We start from the raw sequence: 7,040 nt of genomic DNA, 5'->3' as shown, positions 1-7,040 counted from the left end.
AATATTTTATTTAATATAACAGATGCTCGGGGCAACTGGGTGGTGCCCCGAGCATCTGTATTTTTAAAGCACATCTATATTTTTAGTTACAATCATATAAATAAAAAGAATGAGGTGGGAAGAAGAATTGGGTGAAGGTATAGATAGAATCTGTTAACATGATGAGATGTTGACATTCTTTGTAGCTTATTAATATTTGAACTTCCTTGAATTTATTGATATATAATCCAGATAAAAAGTCGTGTGCCCATTTACACATTCCAACAAGCCACCTCTCATTCATTGCAATGCTCAGACCAAGAGAAAGTCATGGTGAACTCCCACACAGATAATATTTGAAATGCTTGGTGGTTTGTGGGCCATATGACTAAGTGCCCTTTGGGAGTGTCATGGTCGTAGACCTTAGGGTGTGTGTGAGATGGCATGACATGAAGGAACTGGGAGAAAGATTCAGGCCTGATGCCAGGAGATGCAAGTGCTGGCCTTTTCCGTGTGTGGAGCACAGAAAGCCTCCAGAGAGGATGGGGTGCTCAGGACCATGGGATTATGATGCTGACTGAAGTCATCTAAGAGCCATCATAAGCTGGAGGGTGGAGTGAGCTCAGCAAAGCCAACCCCCACCCCTCCTTCCCTGAATCCTACTCCATTAAGAACAGAGGGATGTGGTGCGGGTAAGCATACAGCACTGGGCCAAGAGCAGAGAGAAGGAGCCTTTTTCCAGTCAGGGGAGTAAGATACAGGGAAAAGAAACAGAAAATAGGAAGTAAAACCAGCCCCAGGGCCTGGCTGCAGGAACTAGAGAGGCTGCTGAGATTAGGAGAGAAGCGGCTCTCACAAACTGCTTTCCGGTCCTTGTTGACGTCTCGGCAAGGAATCCCGTCATACTCGGTCAAATGTAATTCATTACTATCCAGATCACCACACAGGAACAGATGCTTGCAAAAGGGTCAGCACAGTGTGTCCAGATGTCCACTGACAAGCACACACTGCTCAGAGGTCATAGGTGGTCAGTCCCGGAGGCTCAGAAGCCCCAGAGCAGGTACAGAAAGAGTCAAGGGCTGCCAGATCTGTGAATACAGCTACCAGCGAGTGACTCGGGGGTGGACTGCCTGGAGTGAGGGGCATTCTGGGTGACTCGGTGCATGCGTGGGGTCCAAGATGCAGGGCTCCGTTCCGTGAGATGACAAGAAACCTGGCAGAGGGCAACATACCCCTGTGAGCAAATCTGTTGGAAAGCCGACCTCACTGGTCTTAGAATACAGAAGCATGGACTTAGCTAATCTGAAGATATCATTTGTCCCCGGGGCCTGTTGATCATCTATAGGGAGAAAGTGCATGGAAAAGAAAGTAAAGAACTTTGGTAGGGTAGGGAAAAAGAGCCCTGGTATTTCTAGGACCTGCTGGATGCCAGGGGATGCCCCAGCAAGCCACAGCAGCCAAGGAGGTGTGTGGGGGAGGTGCGGATGGGAAAGTGTCACGGCGTTATCCTGAAGCTGCATGTCTCACCCATTTTCCGACATCAGTATTTGTCGATATGGATATATTAATCCCAGCAGTGTACTAATATAATGTGGACAAAATACAGATAGGAGAGACGTATAACAAGTTTCTGTTTAATCACCCTGGCACAAGCAGAGGAAACAAGAATAGAGCCAGGCCTCAAACGACCCTGGGACCAGATCTAGGCTATGCTCCTTCCTGGCTCTCTCTTTCCTCAGGACAGGACATTCATCCCCTCTGTCCCTCAGATTCTTTAATGTGATACGAGAATAATTTTTCTTCCAAAACAACTGGGATAGACTGCTAAATAACTTAAAGCACCTGTAACACACAGAGCCATGCCTGGTACATGTTAGCCCCTCAGTGTATGTTACTATTAGGATTATTTTTGTGAATTTCTTCTTCTTATTATGTATTAGTTCACTCTCGTTATGTATATAACATACCACTACAGCCTTAGCCACATTTTTAATATCTTAATGCAAATTTGATCTCTTGCATTTCTGTATGTCAGAACCAGACATATAATCAACATATAACCAGACTATAATCAACCTATCAGCAGAGCTGTTTTCCCTTCTGAAGGCTCTGTGGGAGTATCTGTGCCTTACTTGGTGACATTTCAGAGGCTGACAGCATTCCGTGACCCTTGGCCTCCTGTGTTCAAATTCAAAGCCAACCACGCAGAATCTCTTTGACTCATTCTATTTTCATAACTATTTGTGATTCAATGTGGGAAATGTTCTCCGCTTTTAGGGACTCCTGCCGTAAACTGACCCACTGGGTCATTCAGGGTCAATCTCCTCAACTCAGGCACTTCCCCAAATCTCACCTGCAAAGCTCCATTCACCATGTAGGCCATGTATATATTCACAGGCTCAGGGGATTGAGAATGAGATGGCAGGCATTTTTAGTCTTCTCAATACGAAACATTATGAGCAAATTTAGCATATTTACTAGAAATAAAATTGCAGTGATGGGGCACCTGAGTGGCTCGGTCGGTTAAGCATCGAACTCTTGACTTTGGCTCAGGTCATGATCTCAGGGTCCTGAGACTGATCCCTGTGTCGGGCTTCACACGTGGTGGCAGGGGGCGGGGTGTCTGCTGAAGTTTCTCTCTCCTGCTCCCCCTCCCATTCTCTCTCTCATTGAAATAAATCACTTTTTTTTTAATTTTATTTTTTTCAGTGTTCTAAAATTCATTGTTTATGCACCACCCCCAGTGCTCCATGCAATACGTGCCTTCCACTTTTTTTCAAAAAAGAAAGAAAACTGCAGTGATAAATAAGGCTTTATAAATGAGGTCTACTCCATTTAAGCTGGAAGGAAGGAAGGAACGAACGAACGAACGAACGAACGAGCGGACTGGGGGTGCTCTCTGGAAGAGGATAGCCTGTGGACCCAACCAGTCCCTCCCCTCAGGGCTGGGCAGACACTTAGTGAATGGTCTGCCCCAGGTTCCCCCGACATAGTACACACCCAGGACTCATCATGAGATTCCACATAAGTCAGGGATTATGTCTGTTCACCCCACCCCAGCCCCAGGATGGCCACACAGTAGCCTCACCCTGGGTCAGGCCATGCCCACTGTGGGAAAGGAGTCTGGATTTAGTCTTAAAATTGCCTATGCAAGGGGGAACCTCCTCTCCTTTCTTCTGCGCCGTCTGCCCTGCCTAGGCAGCCTCTGCATTCTTTATTATGACACAGGAGGTCAACATCCCCATCCCACAACGGGGGTCCAAGAGACCGAGGAATGTCACAGTCTTGTTGGGAAAAAAACCCCACAATCCCGATAGTGACACTTGGCCTGGCCCTGTCCCTCAGGCTGCGGTCGCTTGTCAGACCCAGCTCTCCAGGCCTGTGTATCCTCTGTGGAGGGCCCACCACAAGTCCAGAGTCCTCTTCCTGGACACCACAGACTAACTAGATTTCAATCAAATAAGAGAGAAAGAGCCTTCAGCAATGTTCATGCCATGACTGCTGTGGTCTTCTATCAGAGCCGCCTGTATCTCACAGTCTTTTAGTCCCAGGGTCTTGTTGCCCCCGGTGGGGAAAGATGGTGTGCCTCCCAGCCAGAAGGAACAGACACAGGGATGTGGCTCTTTGATGAAGGAGAGACAAGAGTTATTAAATGGACTTGAGTGACTTGAGGAATTCTGTTAAGTTTAGAACCCCTCCCATCAGCACCCAGAGCAAGCAAGAGATAGTCCATGGAGAGCAGCTCAGAACTGACAGTTCTGAGAACTGATCATACTGAATGTTGTTTGGGAAGGTGGAATGGTTTAGAAAAGCTGTTGACGTCAAAGTCTGGTAGAATTGTGGGGACTAGTATGTGGGCAGTTTTGTGTGCTAGGTAGGCTTGCTTATTTGGAGAGACCAGTAGCTTTGAGCAACTGGAAAGTTCTCAGTGATTGGATGTGTTGATTTGAGGAAGGCAGTACATTGAGAGTGACTGTGGGTTTGGAGATTTTGGCTTTGTGGATGATGTGGGATTAGAGGGATGAGGGATGAGGATGGGTATTTGGAGACTTTTTGAGGAATTTAGTCCTTTGGAACTTGAGAAATTTGGTGGATTGGTTTAGGGCTTGACACACTTGAAGTTATGCGACTGGTGGATTTGGGGAGTTAGGTGGACATGGGAATTTGAGCATCATGGAAAATTTAGGACTTGAGTTTGGAAAGTTTGGAAATACTGATGCTTTGAGGGAGCATAGAGGTTTGGAGAGTTTCATGTGTTAGAACAAGTGGGTATATTTGGGCAGTACGGTGTGTTTAGGAGGTTTGTTTGTTTGGAGAGGGTGAGTGGCATAAGAATATTGGTAGGTTTGGGGGCAGGTGATGGACATAGGACATGGTTGGGCTTGAGGGGGTTGACAGACATGAAACATTAGTGAATTGGGGGAGGTTGAGGCTTTGGTGTGTTTGGTTTTGAAGGCTAGTATTTTTGGAAGGTTGCTGATTTGTGGAAATTGGCAGCTTTAGGCATGTGGGTAGATTCATGGATGGTGGGATGTGTAGGATGATTAGGTGCTTTGGACATTTTCTTGGGATGGAAGAGTGAGAGTTTTGGTGACACTGGTGAGTATAGTGAAGAAGGGGTTTGGGAGAGGTTATCACATTGGAGGAGGCATAGTATATGGAGAGGTTTTGGAATTGGAGGCATTGAATGTTTATGGAGGTTGATGACTTAAGGTGTGTTTAAGGGTCTCGTTAAATTAGTAGGTGTGAGTATTCTAGAAACTTGAAGAAATTGTTTGGCTTGTGGAGAATGGTAAGCTTGGAAATGGGGCTAGACCTCTGTCAGATGGAATAGAGAAGGCCATAAACTGTTGATTCCATTTACATTGATTAGCTCCATAGGGTAGGCCAATGTTATTCGACTTTGTCACCTGATGGATGCAGGGCAGCGGTGTCCCACTCAAAACCAGGTATCTAAGAAAGCAACCACTCTGTCCTTATGGAAGAGTGTGGTCAGTGTAGCTAAGATCATCATTCCTCTTCTCCCTAGTCCTATTCCCAACCCAATTTCGGGGAGATAATAAGATTAGGGGATCAAGTAGAGAAAAAAGGGCAAAAACTGGGGGAGGGAGCAAGGACTAAGGAAACAGAGCGGAGAACACAGTGATGGGGAACAAAAAGGAGCAGGTAGCAGTGGTACAAATCACGGAAGAGAGCATGGAACAAGGTGAGGTGGCAAAGAAAAGAGAGAAAAGGCAAGAAAGAGAAGATGGACCGGTATTAGGGAAATAAAGGCCACAGATGGTCCTGCACTGCGGGTACAACTGAGGGAGCCAGTCACAGTACAAATACACTACCTTGTTTCTACTCACAGCTGTGTTCTTCCCACTCCAGTTTCCACTGTATATATTCAAGTTCAACTTCCTAGCATTCAGGAGGTCTAGAAAGGAAAGAATCCATGGCATGAGGGTCATCACAATGTATGCAGATAGGCACAGGCAGATTCCTAGTGTGGTTTATGAATTCAAAGCCTCAGTTCCAGAAGTTCTACCATCCTGGGGCAAGTACAGAAGTAGGTATGGTCATGCAGATCCAGAAACTGTTCTAGTGACTTCATGAAAAAAATGTCCTTAGAAAGGTACACTTTCCTGGGCTTGCGGGTGAAGCCCAGGGTGGAAGTGTTTGCGTACAGGATGAGAGGGCAAGTATCTTGAAATTGGTCGACTCACCCCAAATGCAGAATTTCCCACTGGAGATGTCCAGGGATGTTAGCACAATTATTCTCCTTAGCAGTCACATAAATAAACTCAAATGCCCTTCAGTTCCTGTGACCCTCTGTAATCAGAATTGAAAAGTAATTGTGTGAGCCCAGGGTCTTACTATGTCTTCAGGATTCACTGGACTCCAGAAATTTACTTACCTCTTGGTAGAGCTGGGTTGTTTGTTTGTTTGTTTGTTTGTTTTTAATACCTGGTGTTTTGGTGGGAATATGGATGTGGGAAGAGTTAAACCAACGTTACCTGGTGACATAGATTCATGAAAAAGCATATTCCAGCTGACATGACGAGAAACTTGGAATTGGGCACATCATGCGGAGGGAAAGCAAGTTACAATTAGGGAACCCTTATCGGGAAGGGATGGAAGAGTTTACCCTTCGGAGTGATCAGAGATGGAGTCTATTTCTCCGAAGATTACGCAACTAATGGAAATGGAATTTTTCTTAACCCAACTAAGGTAAATGGAAATCCTGCGGGCAATGGAGCCAGGACTCTCGTCTGCCGATCCTCAAAGGCTTTGTTCTGCGGTTTAAAAACAAATCCGGCTCCTGCCACTTTCTAAACTAGGGCGGGCACCCTCTAGGGGGCGGGTCCCCAGCGGCGGCGGCGTCGCACCTTCCCTCTCCCAGCCAATGGTGGCGCGCAGAAGCCGGAGGGGCATTTTCCTCAACCAACCAGAGCTCCTAGGCCTCTCAAAGCCACGCCTGCATGTCCCTCCCTCGTGCCCGGACTCCTAAACCGCAAAGCTCCGCCCACAGAGTTTTGTTCGGAAGTGAGGTCTACCCGGCCTTTGGCGGATCTGGGCAGACCTTGGGCAGCCTGCACACTGCCTTCGTAAGCCCACTCCCTCGCCCCCATGAGCATGTCCACGGCTGTCCGTTTCCCCCAGAGACTGTCGAGACCTTTACCTGTCACACGGTACTTTCTGCATCTGAGAAGCCCGCCTTCTCGCTTCTTTAGCAACCGAGCCCCATAGGCTGGCCAGACTGCGCTCAGCGCTCCGATTGGAACCCGGGACTGTCCGTCAATTATCTCACCCCATCGCTTTTTCAGGTGGATTAGGGAGGATGAAGTAGCCTCCGTTTGAGGGGAGCGCGCCTATTGGTCGGATATTGGTAACTATCATGACCGGCTGTGAAAGTCCTCGAGCCTTCGATTGGGCCCAGGGATATGTCAGTCCAGATGGGCGGGTGCAATCGCAATGCCGCGCACAGTATTGGTGGAGATACGGCGCTGCCCGCCTCTGTGCGCGGAACCGCAGGAGAGCCGGCTTCTCCTGATTGGGCCAAAAGGGAAGCCCTCCGG

The 7,040-nt window shown here is 47.5% G+C and overlaps 1 long non-coding RNA gene across 1 annotated transcript; it reads right to left on the bottom strand.

Moving 5' to 3' along the window:
• Positions 1 to 884: 884 nt before the first annotated feature.
• LOC309853833 lies at positions 885 to 6,883 on the bottom strand. Its single transcript, XR_014305978.1, has 3 exons — positions 6,644 to 6,883; positions 5,316 to 5,398; positions 885 to 3,601 (listed from the first exon to the last, which is right to left on the bottom strand). It is a non-coding gene; the product is annotated as an uncharacterized lncRNA (long non-coding RNA).
• Between the last annotated feature and the right edge of the window lie 157 nt (positions 6,884 to 7,040).

The sequence above is a fragment of the Mustela nivalis genome (assembly GCF_964662115.1).
Source record: "Mustela nivalis genome assembly, chromosome: 18".
NCBI classification, from domain to species: domain Eukaryota; kingdom Metazoa; phylum Chordata; class Mammalia; order Carnivora; family Mustelidae; genus Mustela; species Mustela nivalis.
This window is presented reverse-complemented; position numbering and strand designations above follow the sequence as displayed.